The sequence below is a fragment of the Gallus gallus genome, chromosome 7 (genome assembly GCF_016699485.2).
Source record: "Gallus gallus isolate bGalGal1 chromosome 7, bGalGal1.mat.broiler.GRCg7b, whole genome shotgun sequence".
NCBI classification, from domain to species: Eukaryota; Metazoa; Chordata; class Aves; order Galliformes; family Phasianidae; genus Gallus; species Gallus gallus.
The window spans coordinates 1,820,805-1,842,626 of NC_052538.1; the positions used below are offsets into that span (position 1 = coordinate 1,820,805).

The 21,822-nt window shown below is 38.9% G+C and overlaps 1 protein-coding gene across 3 annotated transcripts in view; it reads right to left on the minus strand.

Annotated features, from left to right (window-relative positions):
* Positions 1-21,822, minus strand: part of ZNF804A (zinc finger protein 804A) — a 257,653-nt gene that overhangs the window by 54,690 nt on the left and 181,141 nt on the right. For all 3 annotated transcript variants that reach the window (XR_005861574.1, XR_005861576.2, XR_005861575.2), the window contains one exon: positions 2,073-2,160. The gene's annotated coding sequence lies outside the window, so the exon portion shown is untranslated. The remainder of the gene's footprint in view (positions 1-2,072; positions 2,161-21,822) is intronic.

Sequence of the window (21,822 nt, forward strand, 5' to 3'; positions counted from 1 at the left end):
AAACTGAAGGTTTATCAATATATTGCTATCACTTAATTTTGTCTGTATAATCAGGGGATAAAATATGTAAAAGAACTGCCATATATAGTATTGCTTGGATGGAAAACATTAGTAAAATCTTTGCCTCTTCACTGGAAGGATTGTTGAAGCTAACAAAACCATAGCCACATCATAGCCACATCACACACACACAATTGAAGTGGCTAGTATATGTCTGAATAATCCTTTTTTTCAATACCACATTAATTCAAGAACGTAAAGCTCCCCATAGAAAGGCATTCAGGAAAACTGTTAATTTTGGTGAAGATTAATGCTATGATAGTGAGAAGTGACAGTGTAAAAAATCATTTAAAGTGAAATGGAAGTGTAACACCATGTCTTTAGGAAGAGGCTGAGCAAACAAATTGGACAAACTGTTTCACGGATATTTATCACGGTGCTGTTGGTAACCTTTCTTACATGAGGCTCTCACGAGATTTAAATAAATTTGACTATTACTTCAGCCCGACTCTATCTAATGAAACAATCATGGAAGTAGAAGCCTATGAATTCCTCTTACTTGTGATTTTGAAAGATGTTCTGATGGAGCTGAATTTCATCTTTCAGGAGTCTTCTGTGACGGTCAAATAGTAGTCAAATGTCACGTGACATCAGAGGAAAATAAGAACAAAACGTCCATCATTTTTCCAAAGGAGGCAGTCTAATGGATAAGACTGGTTACTGACTCACATTTTCTATCAGTTTGGAGTCTTTGGGAGCATGAGCACCAGCACCTCCAGAGGAAAAAAAGAAGTAATGCTGTGCGTAGCTCTGAACTCATTGTTTTTCTCCACCAACAGGTGTGATTTTACTTAAATTAAATTTTACAAACTTCAATCAGATTTAATTTCCTCCCTCTCAAGCTGAAGGCATAAATAAGACTTTCCTGTAAAAAGTTTCCATATACATAAACAGTTATCAACCCAGTGATAGGCATATCTGTGACTTTGGAATTGGAATGCATACCCAAACTTTATCTCTACATTTTCCTATTTTCTAAATTAAGAAGTTCTTCTGTTTTGCTTTCATGCCTATCCGTATTCCTATGCACTCTTCTGTATAGACCAATTCTTTGCGCAAAAGTCTAATTTGGGAAAACCTCTCCAATGAGGTTTAGATATTTCTCTGATAACAAAGACTTGTTTGCATTCAAATACAAATAGAGTCACTTTCAGTGCCACCAGAAGTGACTGTAACTGGGGAGGAAGAAACAAGAAATTCAGTTGCAACACCTTCCTGGGTTTTTTAAGATCGTATTATGCTCAGTAGTTAATTACAGTTAATAAAAAAACAGAACAGCAGCTTAACTTTGTCTGATCATTTCCACATAGTAAAGACCTTCCAGACCAACAAGCATATCAAAGGGTGATACGAACAAGTGAGCTAACCCTCTACTGCAGATCGCTTCCCCATTTCCCATTCATCTCTTGATAAGGTGTGATTTCCAAAATTTAGGTCTGACAGGAGATAGAAAATGTGCATTTTGACTCGCCATTATTTTCAGAAGCTTAAATATTTGAGGCTAGTATCTCATTAGAATTTCTCTATAAATCAAAGTCTCCATAAATCAAAGTACATTACATTTTTCTCTGAAAAAATCATAGGCCCCTCCATTGACTCCTTTTTGTCAGTGATGAACTATTTACATCAAGAAGGAATCAAATTCCTTCTAGGTTGTCTTTTTGAAAAGTTAAACAAATGGAGTTACTCAAGTTTACTGGATATAAATAAACTCAATGATTTTCCTTAGCTTTAAAATCATCAATGCAGGTGTTTTTTTCTTTTTAAATGTTTTAATTTTTGTTCCTCGACAAAATATTGGCCTCACCCAGCCAGTGTCAGAATATGCAGAAATACACTGATTTTAGATTTTGCCCCTTATGCAGCAGAGGGGATGAATACTGCAATAGGCCTGAAAGGAAAATTCCAGAGGTCATAAATATTGAGAAGCATTAAAGCAGCACAGAAGAGTGCACAGTATTTCATATTTAAACCCCACCTGAATTCATTCAATTTTTAGTATCTTTACCTACCTTCCTCGCTTACTGCCTTCACCTACTGTCTCCACATCAGAGATCTGCATTCTGTACTTGGTCTGCCGTACCAGACAATTTATGCAAGCTGCTTTTGAGGAGGAGGGGAAGGAAAAGAAAGGAAAAAAAAATAATGATGAGCAGAGCGAAATTTGATTTTCAAATTCTAATTCGAGTCAGGTCTGCCAGCCACTCCATTAACATTTCCAAACCTGACAAGGTACTCCCGCTTTTACAGAGCACTAGGATTGATTTAAAGCTCTGTAGCTTTAGTTGGTATTCACAGTGCACTCAGATTCATTCTGAAGGTACAACTGGTGTACTAGATTTAGTATCTTCAGATATAAACAGAGCGCAAATGATTTTCATTGTTGGTATAACCATTGCACCACTGCCATTGTAATGGCACTGCCTACTCGCTCAGAAGATTTTATGAAGGAGAATAATGGGATTCTTGCTCATGACAGAGTGGACTTGCCTTTGAAGTGTTAATATGTCTGTACAAACAAAAGCATAATGGCAATGTCCATCATTTTGTGTTCAGAATGACTCTGGAACCAGAAGGGTATGGATAATAAAAAGCTACTACAAGGAGTTTTAAAAAGACCCACTAGTCCCTAGGGTGAGCCATTTAGACTAATACGGGTTGGGCACCCACCACTGGAGGGTCAGCAGAGCAGCACCAGGTGTTCTTCCCATCCCCTCCTTAAACTGAGATGCTATAGTTGTCACAAGGTGTTTACCAGCCATTAACTTGAAAGTGGCTCTAATTTCTCAGCATGTAATTAGGGATGGTGACTAAAGCTGATCAGGCATCATCCTGTCAGCTGCCTCAGATTAGGGATGCAAGGCAGCTCTCCCTTTCTCCCAGTCATGACAATTCATTAGTTCTGCTGCTGGAGAGCAGCTGTACCATTCACGATGTAATTTATTCAAGATTCCCTCAAAATTATTGCTGAAACATGGGAAGATGAGTGATTTGATGAAGCTCTGCATTTACTGTCAGATAACATTACAGGTTGGATGTGTGGCCAGAAATGATAGGAGATTATGTTTTGTCAGAAATATTGCCCTTTTTAAGGCACAAGATTAAGTTAGACGAGGCAAAGGACAAAATGCTTTAACGTGTCCATCACATCTCATACTGTTATCCCTAAAACACTCACAAAATTATCTGGTTTAGTAAAACAAACAAAAGAAAACTCACACCTGTTGAAAAGATCAGAATATACAAGATGTTCTGCTTGATTAGCAAGTTGGGAGGTGGATATGAATGAGTGCAATTCATACTGACTTAAATGCCACGCCAAAACAGATGAGTCAAGAACTTAGGTATTTAAATTGTGCTCTGAGAAATAAATCTACAACACTCAGAAAACCTACAGCTCTAACTTCTGGGTGGTTTTTTTCTTTCTTTCTTTAAACCTCAGTGGCAACACTAAGAGGAATGTGGCAAGGTAAACTCAGAGTCAGAAAGCAGATCACAGGGTTCTCCAAAACAGTCCACTTTGCTGGATGCTCAGTTTCTATTCTACCTCTGAGAGCAGCAAAGATTGGATGTGCCAGGGAGGAGCACAAGAGCAGGGTAAGGATATGGTCATACCGCCAGGTAAACCCTTCAGCTCACACTACCCTGCAGCTAAGGAACTTCCTGAGCTTCAGGTGGTGATTTTGCCTTTAATGGCTCTGTATCATTTTTTCTTCTGGTAGTCTGACCATTACCTATGGAATTTCTCGTTATGAAATGCACATGCACTGAAAGCTGCCTCTTTGCATCTGCTTTAACTCTGGAAATACTGACTGTGGCCAACTTTGTCCTTGACAGAGATAGTGTCACATATCACAAACATCAGTCAGAGTTCAGCGTGGCAGATTAATGCAGAGTAACAATTCTCAAATGCACATTTCCCATGAAAAGTCAAAAGCAGCTTAAATTTATCAGTTACTATCTCAGTGAATATTTAACTGTAGCAAACTTCATATTTAGGTACCATTTCAGATAATTTCTTATTTATGTCTGAAATAGGAAATTATTCCAGAATATTTCTTCTATATCTTTCACAGTACATACGTTCAAACTTGCTTCAGATGCCTGTGGTTCACACACTCATGGATGCTCAATTGCTTAACATGGCAATTTTTCCCATGGGTTTGACTTAGACTTTGCCCAGTTTCAGCATCTGAATATCGGATGCTATCAGTGTACACATCGAGTACACCAATATATTTTCCCAACCACGTAATGTCATCAGCACTGACAACTTCGTCATGCTCTTAAATCCAATATCCTGTGGCCTCGCTGACTTCTGCATTTTAATTTGCTATCCCAGTGCACAGTAATTTCTGGTTATCTTTGTCACAGTCTTAAGCACATCTCAAGATGAAATGTTGGCAGGCTGTCACATTTGCTAAGAACAGGTGCTCTGACTTCCTTTGTGGGTTTTTTTCCTATCTGCACTTTAAAATTGGGTACTCTGTGTGTGAAAATAATCCCTGGCCATCCGTAATATGTAGATCTTTTTATCCCCATTTTTATACATACATGCACAGACATTAATTTTCATCAGGAAAAGCTGAGATGAAATACCAATAAAGGAGGACTTGTTCAGCATGACACTTCATTTACAGATACAGCTGAGAAGATGAACACCTGAGCCAGCAGCCTGTCCGTTTTACCATCAGCCTCCCAGAAACAAAACACCATGTATGATTCCTCATCACTCCCAAGAAACTTGCACTGCTATTTCATCTCCCTATATGCTACCTCCCTATACAGTAACACAAAACTCAGTTTTAAAGAAGAAATCCTGCACAATATCTTTCAGGGCACATACGTATGCCTACAATCTCTTTTGATATGTGGCTTACATGAAGTAAGGTTTGCTCCTTCAGAGCTTTCAAGGAGAGTCCCAAGTAAACAAATGTACCTATGAGCAAACAAGTTTGAGCAGAGAAATGAGGGAAAGCGATAAGAAAAAGGGAGAGAAGGGACAATACAAGTGAAAGCACAAGTAGATTTGTTTGCAGGCATCAGTGCCAGAACAATTATTCTACAACAGATTTTAAGTGTTCTGGGTCCATTTTATTCTCAGAGCTTTCTATTCACACTGTTGATTTCCTGCTGTTAACGAGGAACAACAGAATACACTTTCCACAGGAAAAAATGAAAAAGTATATGCAGTGATGCAAACTAGCCAAAGGATGTGCTGCATGTCCTAGGTGATGTGCAGGAGAAACAGTAAGTCTGCACCACGTTATCCCAGTAACCAGAGCTTCTCCCTGGTTTTACAGGTGCATTGCACATAGAACCATAGAGTCACCAATGCTGGAAAAGACCTCTGAGAACATGTAGTCCAACCATCCACCTACCACCACCACTTCCCCACTGAACCATGTCCCTCAGTAACACATCTAAATGCTTCTTGAACGCCTGCAGGGATGGTGACTCCACCACCTCCCTGGGCAGCCTATTCCAGCACCTGACCACTCTTTCAGAGAAGATATTTTCCTAATATCCAACCTATCCCATCCACATACAGAAGGACTTCGAGTACACCAACAAAACGCTGTTACTCATACACACCGCTTGCATCACATATGAAACTTCAGCTTTTCAGAGGTGCTGGGTGTTTTCAGTCCATTTTTGAGGGCACTGTCCAAATGGCAGTGAGAAAGTCCATTCTGCTCAAACATTATTCGTTAGCACAACACAGTATGCAGAGAAAGGAGCCTTCCATGCCTTCATCAAATGCTATTTCTACCATTATTTTGTAGGTTTCTATCTAAATATTTCCCTAAACGCTGCACAGCTGCTTAGCATGTGTTAGTATCATAAGGCAACTTGACATCTCTTACATTTTTCATGAGTAGTTTCAAATAACACCAGCTAGACCCAGGAAAGTGTTGTTATAGAAAATCACAGAAGAATAAATTGTTTACAGCAACAATGGGTTTCTTGAGCTTTTCTCTCTGAGAAGATGCATGGGCTGTAAACACCAGGTATTTTAGCACACAGTTCTTTTCTTTCCACTCAAGTGCATTCCTTCTGGAGCTCTGAAATGTCAGACAATTGGCAGGCACACTTTACATTTGCCTCATTTCTTGCTGCTAGAATTGTCTTTGCTAACAAAAGAGAAACTCAAAGCCAATTTTTCTGCTACAAGTATGTGTCATCCCTTTGGACTTCACTGTGTCTGGAAAATCCAGGGTCAGGAGTGACTGACATCCAGGTTGCTTTACCATAAAAATCTCATGGCTTCTTTGCAACGCTTATCCCGCTAAGCAGAAAAACAAGTGCTTGTGCTGAAGCACTGTGCATTTGTGTGCATGTATCAATATGTTAAGCAACTCTATGTACTCACAGTTAGAGAGAAGAATGGTGATTCTAAGGAAAAGCCATTAACCCTGAGAAGCCATAAGACAATACTTTAATGAAAATTACTCTTCAATATTGTTGGTATTGTCCTCTGTTAAGTTTTCTACTACTCAATTAATAAGGCAAAAGCATATCATGAAGTTATTCTGCAATTTTAGTACGTAGACAATATAGGGAACATAATTACCATAATTAATTTGCATGGGACGTGATCAAGACAGACGAGCACATCTTCAGCAGTCAGTCTGACTAATGCTAACAGCATTTGGCATTAGCTATCAGAAACCCTGAAGAAATAATTGGAAGTACTATTTTATTGGGTAACTATAAAACTGGAAATGTATTGCGACGGGAAGTCCTTGCATCAAGACACCCCCTTCCCAGCCAGTCATTTACCTCTATTATTTACCTCTTACAGCAGAATTCTCACTTGAGATTTTATTCTGAGCTATGCCGAGGTGCTTTTAAAGTTACTCAGTTACAGAAATTACTATTTCTACAGCTTCTTTCAAGTAAGAATTCTTAACAACTTCAATATGCAATCTCATTAAAAATAATAATAATCATCTAAATGAGGATCGACTTATTTTCCAAGCAAGCCATCAGGTCTCATAGATGCAGGTGTTGCTCTCGTTCCTGCAGTAAGCTCACTGAGCAATTATATGGAAATCACTTCTGCTCACTGTGCTTTGGTTCTCTACTCGTTAAACTGAGATAACAGTTCCTTCCGTTGACCTTTTGTAAATTTCCTCTGAAGCCCACTGTAAATTCTACCATGCACGTCCCATCTCTTGTTATGTGTAAATTCAGTTACCTGTTAAAGTAAGACCTTGATTTCAGCTAGGACCTCAAACAACAGCTACAGAGTAAGAGAATAAGTAACAACTAACCCAAAGTTATTTCAGATTATTTTTTTTTTAAAGTATGTTTTTTTTAACCTTCCAAAACATAATGTTTTAGCCATCAGCAGTCTAACACAGATAGTCTCATTCCCTACTTTGTAATGGCACGTCCTCTCGCAGCTATCTAATGTTTTATATGCATCATCTTGTATTCAGAAAGGGATTTCCTTCTAGCAACCAATGTAGCATTTACTAATTCATGCATCCTTACCAAACCCTTAAAATTCTATTGACTACGCAAGTTACTTAAGACAATCTTGAAGAAAGAGACTTTTGGACTATGAATAGTGCCAAGCCTGTAGGGAATGAACAGTGGATATGTGACCTGCTGTTAAGTCAGAATTGGTATGCTAATTATTGAAAAAATAAAAACATGAAGCCATAGGCAGAGGCATCCTCTACTTAATCCAAAGGCATACAATCAAATGGAATACCTGAAATAAAAGGAAAGATGTCTGATTTGTTGAAGCTGCACAGCACAACTTCAGAGAGATGAGGACTTGCAAGCACGGGCAGCTGGAGATGCTTTTGTGATGCCTTCCCCCCCGATCATTTGGATACTCATGTTAAATATTGGTATTTTTGAGGATCAATTAGACTATTCTCAAAATTGATAGGTTTTGACCATTGAACAATATTTGATGTACATCAAGGAATGAACAAGTGTGATAGTAAGGCGATAGTAAGCCTTGGATTAACCTGTTGTCTTTAAGAGATTTGTTCCGATGCATTTCAGACCCACTATTACATTTAAGGTCATCAAAAAGCTGCTCACGCACAATGGTGAACTCTGATGGATTAGATATTTTAACACTGCTGGAGGAATAAACATCAGCTCAACGGAATTGATGTGGTCCTAATGTCACCAGTATGCAGGACTGGAGAAGTCCCTGTCCCTCAAAGTAGATTTTCCTGCCCCATACTTCTAGGCTAAATAAGGAAATCTTTCCCACCCTCCTTCAAGTAAGACAGACTTATTTCCCTAATTTTACCCATTACTTGTTTGCACCCTTGTCTGAATTCAGGCTTCTTTGATACAAAAGACTTTTACTAGGACCTGAAAACAGTTGCAGTAAACTGACAATGCCTCTGCTGTTTAACAAGCAGAAATCTTTTCTGTGACTGTTTTCCTTAAGGGTAAGAAAAAAAATAAGAATAAAGAGATAAAGAGCAAAGGGATGGATAGGTTACAGCTTTTGCTATGACAATGATTTGCACTATGCAGTTTCCTAAAGCGGGCTTCCAGATACACGCTTCATTTAGAACAAATCTTTCAAGCTCTTAATCCTCCAAACTTAAGCCTCACTGAAAAGTTAACCATTTTTGTTGTAATCATCTGAGAGAAAATAGATTTGAATTTAAAAAGAAGCCCTAATTCCATGAGATAACACTTCTGTATCTGATATTTTGGTTTGAAATTAACAGTTATTTATTATATGGACTACTTCAAAATGTGTCTAAAATCACCTTGTAGTTTAGAAATACTTTAGAAAAGATCTTTTTGATGTTTTGGTATAATGAAGTTCATTAAGGTAACAGCTGTGAGTAATCTGGCTCTGGATGAGTGACCAGTGGCTTCAGTACCCATCTCCAGCAGATGACAGAGTAATTCCTAAGAAATTTCTAAACTGGAAAGAGTTGCAAATAATCAGAACAGAACAACATCTAAGACAAATTCTACCAAGTTGAAAGTGTTCAACATCATATAACACATACAAGGTTGTCAATGTGTTGATGTGTATAAGATGGGCTTTTGGAAACAAACAAAAGCCAGCAAGGTAAGGACATTCAGAAGATAAAACAATATTCAAAGATGACACTTGGGAGCTGACATATCTATTTATGTCTATGCAATCCTGATATTATTTATTTACATAATAACTGTATTCCAAATTACATCCAAGACCCTTGTGCAGTCAGACAAAATTTAAAGATCATGAAAACATCATAAACTACCAAGAACAACGCAATTTAAGTAGATAGAAATAAAAAAACCACCCTTTTCCCCCCAAGCCAAACTCATGCAAACATGTCCATCTCCACGTATTTCCCTGACCAGCCCTTCTCTTCTCTGAGAAACTCTTCTCATCCAGTGAATTTTCAGGAAGAAAAACGAAGTCCACAGGATAGCTCACGGAGCACATACATGTTTCCCAACTAATCAAAATAGACGTCCTTCCACCAGCATGAAAGAGGAAATAGATCTCTGTTTTATCATGGCAGCCAGCCTAAGTAGCAGGGCAGTGCAGTATGAATACAGGCAAGTCTCAAAGGACACATCAGAACTTCAGCTTTTAGGTAAAACCCCTGACAGTCTAATCAAAAGTAACAAACGGAATAGATACATCAGTAATCAATGAAGCAAATGAGGACAAAAAAACAGCTAGGACGTTGGGAAAGCTGTGGTCAGAGGGAGAAGGTCTCATGAAAACAGCTTTTTGGCAGAAAGATGTTATGAAAGTAAGCAAGGAAAGAACTGAGGAGAAGAACTGATACCTAATTAGACATCAACTTGTAAATTCATGTGGCAGCAAACAGCGTTATTTTTATTTTACACTATATTAAGTAAAGATTTCATTGTGGACAACGGAGCTAATTAAATGTATTCACTGCATACTGTTGATCCCAAATTTGCCATACTTGAAAAACTGGCACAGCCAAGAAAGATACAGACAAACTGGAAGGAAATCTGTGGGGAAAGCGGGGAAAGTGTGTTGCCAAGTGTATGCGAAGAAACATTTTAATAACATTAATGTTGAGTTTGGACAAGATGAGCTAATGTCCTTTCCAACCTTACCCATTCCCTTACTTCACAATTCTGTAGTTGCTCAGATAGAGACATGAGCAACGGACTTACAATGTGAGACATCTAACCCTCCAGCAAAACAGCATTTCATATAGGAATGAGACGGTCTGGAAAACTAGAGACAATACTGGTATGAATCAATGCAACATGAAAAAAGAGTGGCGTATCAGTAAGAGCAGCTCCATCCTAAGACTTGAGTGAGATTCAACTGGCTGCCTGAAAAGCAGCATACTCCAATTTACAGATCAGTTCTCCTCGGGGAAACATTTTAAGGAAAATCCAGAAAGTTCTCCTTGACTCCTACAAGGAGAATTCAGCCTAAATTAGCAGTTCTTGCTTGTTCTGCCAGGAAATACACATCTTCTTTACATCCAACCTCTGCTGATGACTCCATTAGCCACAATGGTCTGACTAAAGTATCACTTCACATCTATCTCAGGAAGGAACATTGACAGGTGAGAATCACTCAGTTTTCTATCAGGTTTCATCATTGCCATGCCTTCATCCTACACCCTCTTTTCTGCTTCAGGTGAGGAAAGGAATAGCTGATGAATCAGAACAAACACTCACACACAGAAGCCTGTTTTATTCCCAGTCAGTTTATATAGGGAAATATATCTAAAGTTTTTTTGCATTTTGAGGAAAAAAAGACACAAAACAGAAGATAAATTCATTATCTATATTTGACATCCTTAAGTATTTATCCCTTGGGAATACTGTCAAACAGGTGCATTGGCAACAGTACCCTGGTTTTCCTATTTGCTCCCAGTTTCAAGAGATTTCTTGTTTATTTCAGCCATAATTTTTTTCCCTCTAAATAATCACTGTAATTAATGCATATACTGAAATGCATACGTATATGCATATTTATGTAAAAGTTTTATATGTAAGAACTTTTTTACTTGACAGTCCTCAACGTTTTCCCCTTGGCTTAGAGATTTGCACCTGACCACTGACAAACGGTGAAGGCCAAAGTTGATTCCAGCTTGATGTTTTCAGTGCTTTACATTCTAATATGCCTGAGAAAGTGCACAAAGCTTTCACAAATCTTCAAAGGGGGCACTCAGTCACATCGGCTGGTCAGTGAGTGAGTGCTCTGTGTAAAGAAGGTGTTTGGGTTACATGGGTGGCAGCAGTGTGCACACCCACAGTGCTGGAAGAAACCTTTGTTCAATGAATATCAGACCGTTTCAAAGAGAACTGCTTGGATTTTGCTGGCCTGCAAGCAGATTTTCATGATGCATTGTGAGACATAAGAAATCCATATGTAAAACCAAAATGACACCAGATGATGATCTTATTTATAATGATGGCTGGAGCATTGCGTGCTAATATTAAAAAACTAATTTTTCACTCTATTTCCCTCCTGCAATTTTTTGAGATTTAACTGATCATTCCTCAGCTGTAATTTTGAGCTCCACTGAACTGTTGTGGATGTTCCATTATATTAGAAAAAAAGAAAAAAGAACATGTGAGCTGAAGTCTTTCTTCTGCAGCTGAACAGTGCAACTCATGTTCTATCACCTGGGATGTAGATGTCTGTGTTCAGGGGAGTTGGACTGGATGACCTTTAAAGGTCCCTTCCAACTCAAATATTCTGATTTCCATCACAGAATCGTAGGGTTTGGAAGGGACTTCTAAGGATCATTGAGCCCAGCCCCTCTAATGGCTTTGTCAACATTCCTCCAATGGTGACTTAGTACCTTTATCGGGGAAAAAACAAGATAGTGACACTAATCCTGTTTTTTTCCTGATTAAAAATCACAATTCATAATAGTGAACACAAGAACAGGATACACGCTTGAGTGCTTATATACGATTCTTCATCTCCATGTATTTATACTATACGGACATCTATGTGCATGCACTATTTTTATCATAGAGATTCATCCTTCAAATACATTCTTCTGTAAATATCATTAAGAACAAAGTTTGGGAACAGGACAAAGCCTCTGGTTTCTCTCTGCTTTGCAATCCTATGCTGATGCTTCTTTTTTCTGTCTTTCTTTCAGAACAGGTGGACCAATTTTAAGTTCTTCCGAGCTTCCTCAATAGGTAGCTACAAAAAGCCAAGCCATATCATAATTCACTGCTGATTACTGGTTTTCATACATCAACCTGTAAAATGAGTTATTGTTCATGAGGAGGATATTTCTGGAATAAACTCCCACCAAATTACTCATTTTAAGAATAGCACTGCAAACAGATATGCCTGTGGTTAAAGGAAATGAAATAGTTCCAATTACTAATTAATTTGCTTTTGTAGTAAGAACTAGATCCATATATTAAATACACTAAAAAGTAAAAAAATAAACCAGCCAGATATATTTGCAGTTGGAGAGCTCAGGTTTGCCATTTTCTTTACTAGCCTTCTCTCTTGTTGGTTTTAATCTCCTGCAGTAGACTATAGGTTCTTCTACATTGAATATGTCATCAAAGGTGAGTAAGTGAGGACACAAAGCGCTGTACCTGGCTTGCAGACAGCAGCTTGGAGCTGCCACACAACAAGGAATGGAGTTTTGTATTTCCTGCCTCGTGATGTACTGTAGGGATTTATATATTGCAAAGCTACCCAAAGCTCCAGCCAAGGTATTCTCTTCCAGGCAGAACAGCCCCCAGGTACTAATACACAGAATCCAACTGCTGCTGTTTAAAACAATTGCTTCTGGATTTTCACGTTAGGAAGAACACCACAGGAACCAAAAGAAGTATAGTAACATGGGCTGCAATAGAATAACAGCACTAGAATGAGAAAGGTTTGTAGAAACGTGAGGAATATATAGCAAAACATTTTTAAAAATACCATGTTGGAGCAGCACCAATTAATTTCTCTGTGGAGATGCAATAATTACCACCGTGCAGTTTTCTTTCATGCACACACACTGCCTGCTCCCTACCACCCACAGAAGAAGTTATGTTTTGTTTTTCTGGTTTCAAGGTATTTTTGCTCCTTAAAATTTGGTAAGAAATGCCCATATTGTTTGTAGTTTATTCGTTAAAGGTAACAACATTCTAAACATATACGATGTGTTGCTGTTCTCAGCAGAAGACCTATTGCATTTTACAATCCTTCAACGTAGACAAGATGCATTTATTAACAAATATACGTGGAAGTGTCTAGTGCAAATTAGTGATACTTCATCTCAGCTTTGCAATACTGCTGCTCACAAAAATAACTGCAGTTCTGACAACCTGACTTCCAGGTTTTCGTAATAGGGCCTGATTATGCATATACATGTTAACCTTTCAGTACATTTTCTTTAAATAAATGTCTTTGATGCCAATTCAGGTATGCACATGTTTTGAAGATTGTATTTTAAATTTCAATGATTTTGTTCATTCTTTCGGAGTGAAACGGTTAGAGATTTCCCACAGGGAAGATGAAGACACTGACTATTGAAATATCTCAGACTACCAAACAACTTATTGAAGTAAACCCACTCCTATCTCACAGCATCAGCCCACTTTGCTGCACTCTCTACCAACCAGCCACACACTTCCTTGAAAACCACATATATTTCACCAAACTCCAGCTATGATGTCAAGTACATCTCACCAGCCTCTAGCTAAGATAAAAGGTCAAACTGCAGTCTGATGTACTGCAGTTTACACATATATCACAGCATGGCACTATAGGTACATTCTTACATGTACAACACAACGATGGCAAATGCATGAGATACTACATACATTCCTGCCAGTAGCCCCAGTAAGGAGGTGCATGGTTTTGTACTCCAGAAAATGCCAGCTCTACTGTCCTGAAAGCAAGTCTTAGATGGTCACTATAAACATTCCAGGGATTTCTTACTGGCACATGCAATATTTTCAAGTAATTTTAACACTCATCTAAGCAGTCCATACCCAGGATTAAAATAGCCAACTATAACCGTCACGGATATTTATGTATTGCCTGCAGTACCTCGTCATTATAGAGAAATGATTACTGGGAAGAATCTAAATCACTGTTAGAACAATCTCCAAGTGCAATATTGTAATTACAATTTGAATTTCAAATACAGAACACAGGGAGCAATGTCTCTTTGGGACATAACTTTTACCAGTCCTACTGCCTTCAATTTCTATGTTTTCTATTAGAAAAGAGTATTTTCCATTATTTTTTGTAACACATTGACAAACTGCAAAGGCATTTCTACAGACATAATATACAACGCTATGAATACATTTACTCTAAATATTTAAAGAGAAAAACCCTGGGTATAACAGCATAAAAAGGTATTTCTAAGCTAATATATGTTTGCATTTTATCTCCTCATTCAACTTGAGCTGAAAAAATGGAGGGATGATAAATCATCAACATTCTGTCCAAATCTTCAAACTGCATCAGCAGGCATTAAATATCTCAGATGTTCCTCACTATAAGAATTAACAGGCCTGGTCCAAGCACTGACCAGGAAAGGACAGGTCAGTCCTCACCAGAGCAGCCTGCACCTCCTCAGCTTCTCCACCAGTACCGGGGGACCGGGACAGCAGTTTATTACTCCAATATATCACAGTTTTGATATATAGAACCATTAAGGTTGGAAAAGACCACCGAGATAATCTAAGCCAATCCCTCCTCACCCCCACCATGTTGACTGACCACGTCCTACAGTCCCACATCCACACATCCCTTGCACACCTCCAGGGACGGTGACTCCCCCTCCCTGAGCAGCCTGTTCCAATGCATCACCACTCTTTCTGAGAAGAAATTTTTCCTAATGTTCAACCTGAACTTCCCCTGAAGCAACATAAAACAGTTACTTCTTGTCCTGTCATTGTCACCTGGGAGAAGGAGCCAACATATTTTACTTCTAAACTTCTTTCAAAAACAGATTATTCTTTTTAACTGGACTTATTGTTAAGAACAAAAAAAAAAAAAAAAAAGAAGCCAATACAACTTAAAAATCATAGCATTAGCATCACAATTCAGGGCTGTGATCTGGAAATATTTCACATTGTTCCTTATTTACTTTGACCTTTGAATAATATTTGCTCACTTTGATTAGCATCCTGTCAATTCACCACAGCTACTGGTATGTATATATTAGCAACAACTCAAGAACTAAACCAGCTCAATTACATTCAAGGCTTATGAGCAGCAAAAACAGACTCAAAATAACGTCCCGTTCAAATCAATTTACAAATTACATTTACAGACACAGAGAAGGTCCAGGCTATATGAGGGATCTTTGAGAAACCATTCAGGAAACGAGCAGTAGCTCTCTATACAATTGTTAAGTGTTCTGATGGTTGTCATCTTCTGGAAAGTCCTAACCACTTTCTGTGTTGTATAATTTAAAGGCCAATGACACAAATGACAGATTAATAACTGGCATTAACTGGAGCATGAATACCAAGGGCTCAGTGAAATACAGAGAGGTACCTTCTTTACACCCTGCTCTGCAGACAGTAGGTTTTAATGTGCTGAGGATAAAAATTGCTCCTTCTCTTCCTGGTTAAGATCAATGGAAGAACACCCAAACAGGTGCAGGCAAATGGAGGCAGGGGAGTCATTTAAGCTCAGCAACCAAAAAACCAGAGTGGGTATTTTTTACCTTCAGAAGAGTAGAAGAAAGAGTCTGGGGGTTTCACAGCATCATAGAATGGCCTGGGTTGAAAAAGACCTCAAAGATCATCTATTTTCAACTCCCTTGCCGTGGGCAGGGTCACCAACCACCGAACCGGGCTGCCCAGAGCCACATCCAGCCCGGCCTCGAATGCCTCCAACAGGCTTCCCTGTCCTGCCTTGGTTCTGGTGGGCTCAACTTCAGCTAAAGTAGTAGAAATAGTTTTGTACTTACTTTCTTACCCAAGAAAGATAAATTTCAATTCTAGCTCTTAAGAAAGACTGGAGTGCTTTCCTCTTTCATTAAGCTTTGTTTGAAATACAATGTGCTTATGGCCAGGAAATACAAATGCCCAGTGACAACAAAGAATGCTGCTCTCAAGAAGAAAGCTGTGTTTCAGCACTCCATATTGTCTTTCCTGACTGCTGCACAAAAGTAGCAATGATCAGATCATTCCTCTGTAATCACAACAGGAGCATTAAATAACATCTTTTAAATGTTGTTTAACCTCTATTTTAGCTAGCTAAACTTTTACAAAGGCATGCTCTGTTATCTCAGTTTCTAGAAAGTCAACAGTCTCATAATGCCCAGCTTACTTATTTTTCCCCCAAGACACGTTCAACTCCATTTAATGCATTTATTTATTTAGCAGCTTTGTCCCATCTCAAACAGATCCTCACTCTGTGAAACCAAAATGAAACCAGTGAGCATGGTCTCCCCATGCTGAGGGAGAGCTCCATCCTGCCATGGAGATGTTGACTTCTACCTTGAAAACTAAGAGCTTTTCAGCATGATGTCAGAAATTTCAAGACTACTGTGAACTCAGCCTTGAGCTGGCATTCCCTAGAGCTTCTAAGTTTTAGAATGGGGACAAAGTATTGGTTTTCAGACCAACTTTTGGAGCATTCAGCCCAGAGCTGTAGTAAACAATCCATCAAAGCACAAAAGACACTCTTCTCATCTCCAAATGGGAGTATTTGTCTAGGAAAAAAAAAATGTATGGCAGTCCTAGTGACAGGTTTATTATTCAGATTTCATTTTTCACGTAGCAACATATCAGCCTTCCTAATTAACAGACAAACAAACAATTCAGTTTCTCCACTTTAAGACACAGATGTTACTAAAATCTCTTGGAAGACTTCCAGGCATGCTTTGTCCTGCCAGTTTTCCTAAGTTTTTCCCCTCAATTTAAAGGCCCTTGGTTCTTCTCCCTCCACTCCCCCACCCCCCAACTATCTATTGACTATTCTCTGATTGGTTACACACAAGTTCATTTCTTTCACCTCCTCAGAGTTTTTGCTATCTGTAAGCAGACAGATATTCTGATGTCCGATTCCTTGCTAATCAAGTCAGATGATGCTTTGTGAAACTATGCCCAAATCAACTTTATATTATCATACCAGAACAGGTAATATTGAAGAATGTTAACTTTCAAAATTCATTTGAAACAGCCTTAGTATCATTTAATTATAATTATGCAGTTACTGACAATACTGCTAATGAGTCTTATTATTCCAACTATCCTTTATGAATCAAGTTCCCCTTGTCAACGTGGTGAAAGAACGTAATAATTGACTCTTCATTAAAACCCAGGACAACACATGCACTCCTGCATGCTATTAGTAACCCAGTCAGAGCTTCAACGTGGAGTTAATAACTGCATAATGCATAGATGTTGAATCCTACATCTGTTTGATCTTCTACAAGCATTTCTCAGTTAAACCATACCTGCAGCACATCTAAGAACTGATATAAATTGCTCATGCTTTGCATAATCAAAGCGTGTGCATCTTAAGTTCAGAGCACCCGAACAGCGCAGCATGCATGGCCATGACCTCAGGTTTATTGCTCTTGCATCTCAGTATTTCTTTCTGGCAGTTTCTGACACTGAGCTCCTCACCGTGGCCAGACAGGATTTCCCTACACTGTAGATGGCACTAACTTGTTAAATTACACAAGTAATGCTCTGCCGCTTGAACAGTAATTTTGCTGTCTCACCTTCACTTGATCTCCACACACCCCTGTTCTCCTCAGTTCCCTATATTAGCTTTCAACAAAATACAGGACTACTAATGTGTCAGACCAGTCTTTCATCTCAAATGGTAGCAAATCCACCCATAAAGTGACTCAAGAGTTTTGTGAACATAATGCATCTGTTCTTCATCTTAATAATCAAATCTACTAGGGAATTGAACATTTAAAGGACAGTTCTTTAGAAGACACGCAGTGGAGTCACAGAACTGGAAGAGTAGCTTAAATCCCATCATCCTGCAAAACCTTGCAGGCATTGCTAAACCTAACGAAGCAGCAGTAATGTAAGTATGTTGCAATTAATGTCATTGCGGAAGCTGAACTCAGTGAAAATACTGAAGATGATGACTTGGGAATCATCGATTTGAAATTAATCAATAATAGTGCAAGGTGACAATTGTGCTGTAACCTTAAAATAGCAATAATAATCCCAGAAGATTCAAAAGGAAGGATGTGTACCATTCCTACGTAAAAACCCTTCTAACTCCTTATGTAGATCTTGTCAAGTCAGGTATTTCCTCCTCTACATAATATCAAAATGTAATAGCTGTATACTCAGAGGAATTTTAAATAGATTTAAAATTTTCCACAGATGCCAAACAACATAATGTGTCCAAACTATTTGGCACTGGAAAATATACAAAGATACAAGAGACAACAGTGGTCTCAGTTGGAGACTTGGGAGTGCCATGATATGGGAGTGAATGCTGCATACCTTGTTTGCTGAAGGGCTAACCCGTTCAGTGCTCTTAAATCCAACCTTGTTGTGATTACAGTCAAGAAGGTCAAGTGAAAGTGAACTACATTTTTAATCAGGAAGTATTTTTGATCATTAGTATATCAACACATGCAGCAGTTACCCACTTCTTATCAGCATTCACCAAAACTATTAATTCTATGAGAAAGTATTTCATGGAGCAACAGTAGAAAATACTGCTTCATCTACTACTACTGAGCTTATCTCCAGAAAGTCTGCAATTTTTGAAACTCTTATCCCAGCACTGCAGATATTAAAGAGGGGAAGTCACACATGGAATTCTTTAGCAAGCCTAAAACAGAAGGGTTGGCCTGCCCTCTTCCTTTCACTCAAAAGGCTGAAAAAATACACTGGCTAGCTGGGAGACTGAAGCACAACGTTCTCACTGCATGCACTGGAATGAATGCGAACAAAATAGTCTGGACACATCAGACAGAGAACTGAAGAAGCTGCACATAGAACTAAGTAACATGCACTGGCCACAAAAAGAATGATGTAAAAACCGTATTATTTTTGTATTGATTGTACTACAGTGGTCACTTCATATGGATTCACAAAGACAGCTGGCATGCGTACATCAGAATCATAGAATCTCTCAGGTTGGAAAAGACCTTCAAGATCATCAAGTCCAACCAAAACCAAACCATACTATCACCCTAACTCTAACAACCCTCTGCTAAATCATGTCCCTGAGCACCACATCCAAATGGGTTTTAAACACATCCAGGGATGGTGACTCAACCACCTCCCCGGGGAGCCTATTCCGGTGCTTAACAACCCTTTCTGTAAAGAAGTGTTTCCTAATATCCAACCTAAACTTCCCCTGGCGCAAATGTCTACAGTCATTCAGAAGGAAAAAAGGGAAACAAAATCAAAGTTCCCTCAAAGCCCTTTTGGTGTAGTCTGGACATTTCTCAGCTTTATGTAAGGAACTTAACCAGTGATCAAGGAATTGCATTAAGGTAGGACAAATTAAAAAGTTAAAGGAGAAGCAGTGCCATAAAGTATAAAGCAGTCACATTTCACGCTTCACAAAAGTTGTTTGTGTTTCCTAACCTTTACAACCTTTTATCTTCTGCCTTATGCAGTGTCTTATTTCAGCTGTCAGACCTAACATCCCCGCAGCCAAATCCATTCAACTTCAGATCCAGCCATGCAAGACTGAACCTGTGTATCAGCCACATAAACCACTGGTCACCCCTCTCCACAAGCTCTGCATGAGTGGCATTACCTCCCTGTGAGATCTCTGGATGCGGTCTGTTTTTTCAGTAAGGCATTTGAGCACCTATGTGAGCATGTACATAACTTCCTAGAATAATACTGATAGTTCTCTGACTGTCCCTTTATGATAGCTGATCAGGTGAACCTGTTCAGGTTAGAATGTTTTCTCTTCCTCATAGAGCTGCCAGAGCTAACCAGCAGCACCCAACTCCAACGCTCAGGGTTTGCAAAGGACAATTTGCATTTACTGTGCAACATCACTAGCAGTTTAGCTTGCATGTGAAAAGCCACACACTATGGGACAGTACAGAGACAGACCATCGCCTATTTTCCTACTGAACCAGACACATTTAAGTGGGTGGTGAGTTTAACCTGGATATAGTATGCTTAAAAAGGCCTTGGAAGGGATAACACCTGTAACATACCTGCTATTTTTCCCAGACACAACTTATTTTGAACTACTACACCATTAGCTCCTTTCATTGTAATACATTATTTAAACATATTCATTCATTGTAGTAAACTCAGTTGAATTCATTGTGAAGTTCCTGATGATTTCAGCCAAAAAAAGAGAGCTTTTACAGAACTACTGAACAGCCACCAATAAACCGTGCTGAATTCAAAGCCAAGAGTTAAAGTTTGAGCACACTGGTAAATGTAAGACACGTTCATCCTGGTCAGTGCTTAGAAAAAACACCATCTATTAGGTCACTCGATTACCACCTTAAAACAAACAAACAAAAATCAATCAAGGAAAGCAAAAAAAAATAAAACTACAAATCAACAACAAGAGGACAAGAGCGATTCTGTATCGCCTGGGCCATGAGGCCCTTGATGCTGTCACCATAGCTGCTCTCCTGGAACAGGGTCACCTACAATCCACGGGTCCTCAGTAAATGCAAAGACCAAGCAATAATTCAGGAACAGCACTGGGAGCAGTCACACCAAAACCAGCTCAATCAAGGGCTAACCCTTCTAGCCAGAGATAAGCTCCCTTCCAACCTGGGCCATCATGTGATTCTGTGAGCTGATGGGCTGCAGATGGAGGTGGATGGCCAACTGGAGATGGTCACAGAAAGTAGAGCCTGTTGCTGCACTCGGGACTGACAACCAGCTGCCCGTGATGCCAATTCCCAAGTTTTGGCCAACACCAAAGTGCTGCTCAGAGCTAGGCAGACTGTTGGGCTTGCCAGGTATCCACTTCCAATGTGCAATCATTTCCTTCTTACAGCTGTGTGCATTACTCATTTTTGCTCTGTTTTAATTCAAGTACAGAATGAAACCCAGAAGTGCACACTGGGCTTGTACTCCACTTGCACCTACACACAGACATATTACTAGAATATAACTTCCATCTCCTGCTGCACACAGGGCCCTCACCTGCAACAACAATACACAGTGACACTTGTGCAGCTATAGTTCTATTCACAGCCTGAAAGTAAAGCATGACTCAAAACACCTGAAAAAACATCTCTCCATTCAAAATCCAGATAGACGTATGAATTTCACAGCATCACTCTACAATGTAATGTAGGTATCTGTGCAAACGGATGCCCCAAAACAACTTCAAAAATCATTGTGAAGCACAGTTACGACACTACCATAGTATCTACTGAAAGGAAGTATAATAGAATATTCAAATGCAGAAACCAGAAAGGTAAATTCAGCAACCGTGCAAACAATGATACAAACAACTTTGATATTTTGAGTGACACAGAAGACAGTATTTCTGCCATACATCTGGGAATTACTGTTAAGGAAGCTTTCATATACAGAAGTACATTCCCCTAGAGAAAACAGAAATTGCCATATGAAGAACTAAGCCATTATATTCAATTTGCCCCACCTCAAATGAGTATAAACAGGAAAACAACACATTTGTTTGTTTCCTTTTAAAGAAAAAGTCCACCATCTGACTTCACACCTCTTCAAAAAGAGAAAATACGCTTTTTTACAAGGCTTCCTTTTCTATGCTTATTTTAAAAGTCTCATTTTAAGGCAGCAGTATTTCGGAAGACAGAAACAGAGGCATTTTCACACAAAGATGCATCATTTCTTCTTGTTATGCCTGAATATATTCTCCAGCCTGTC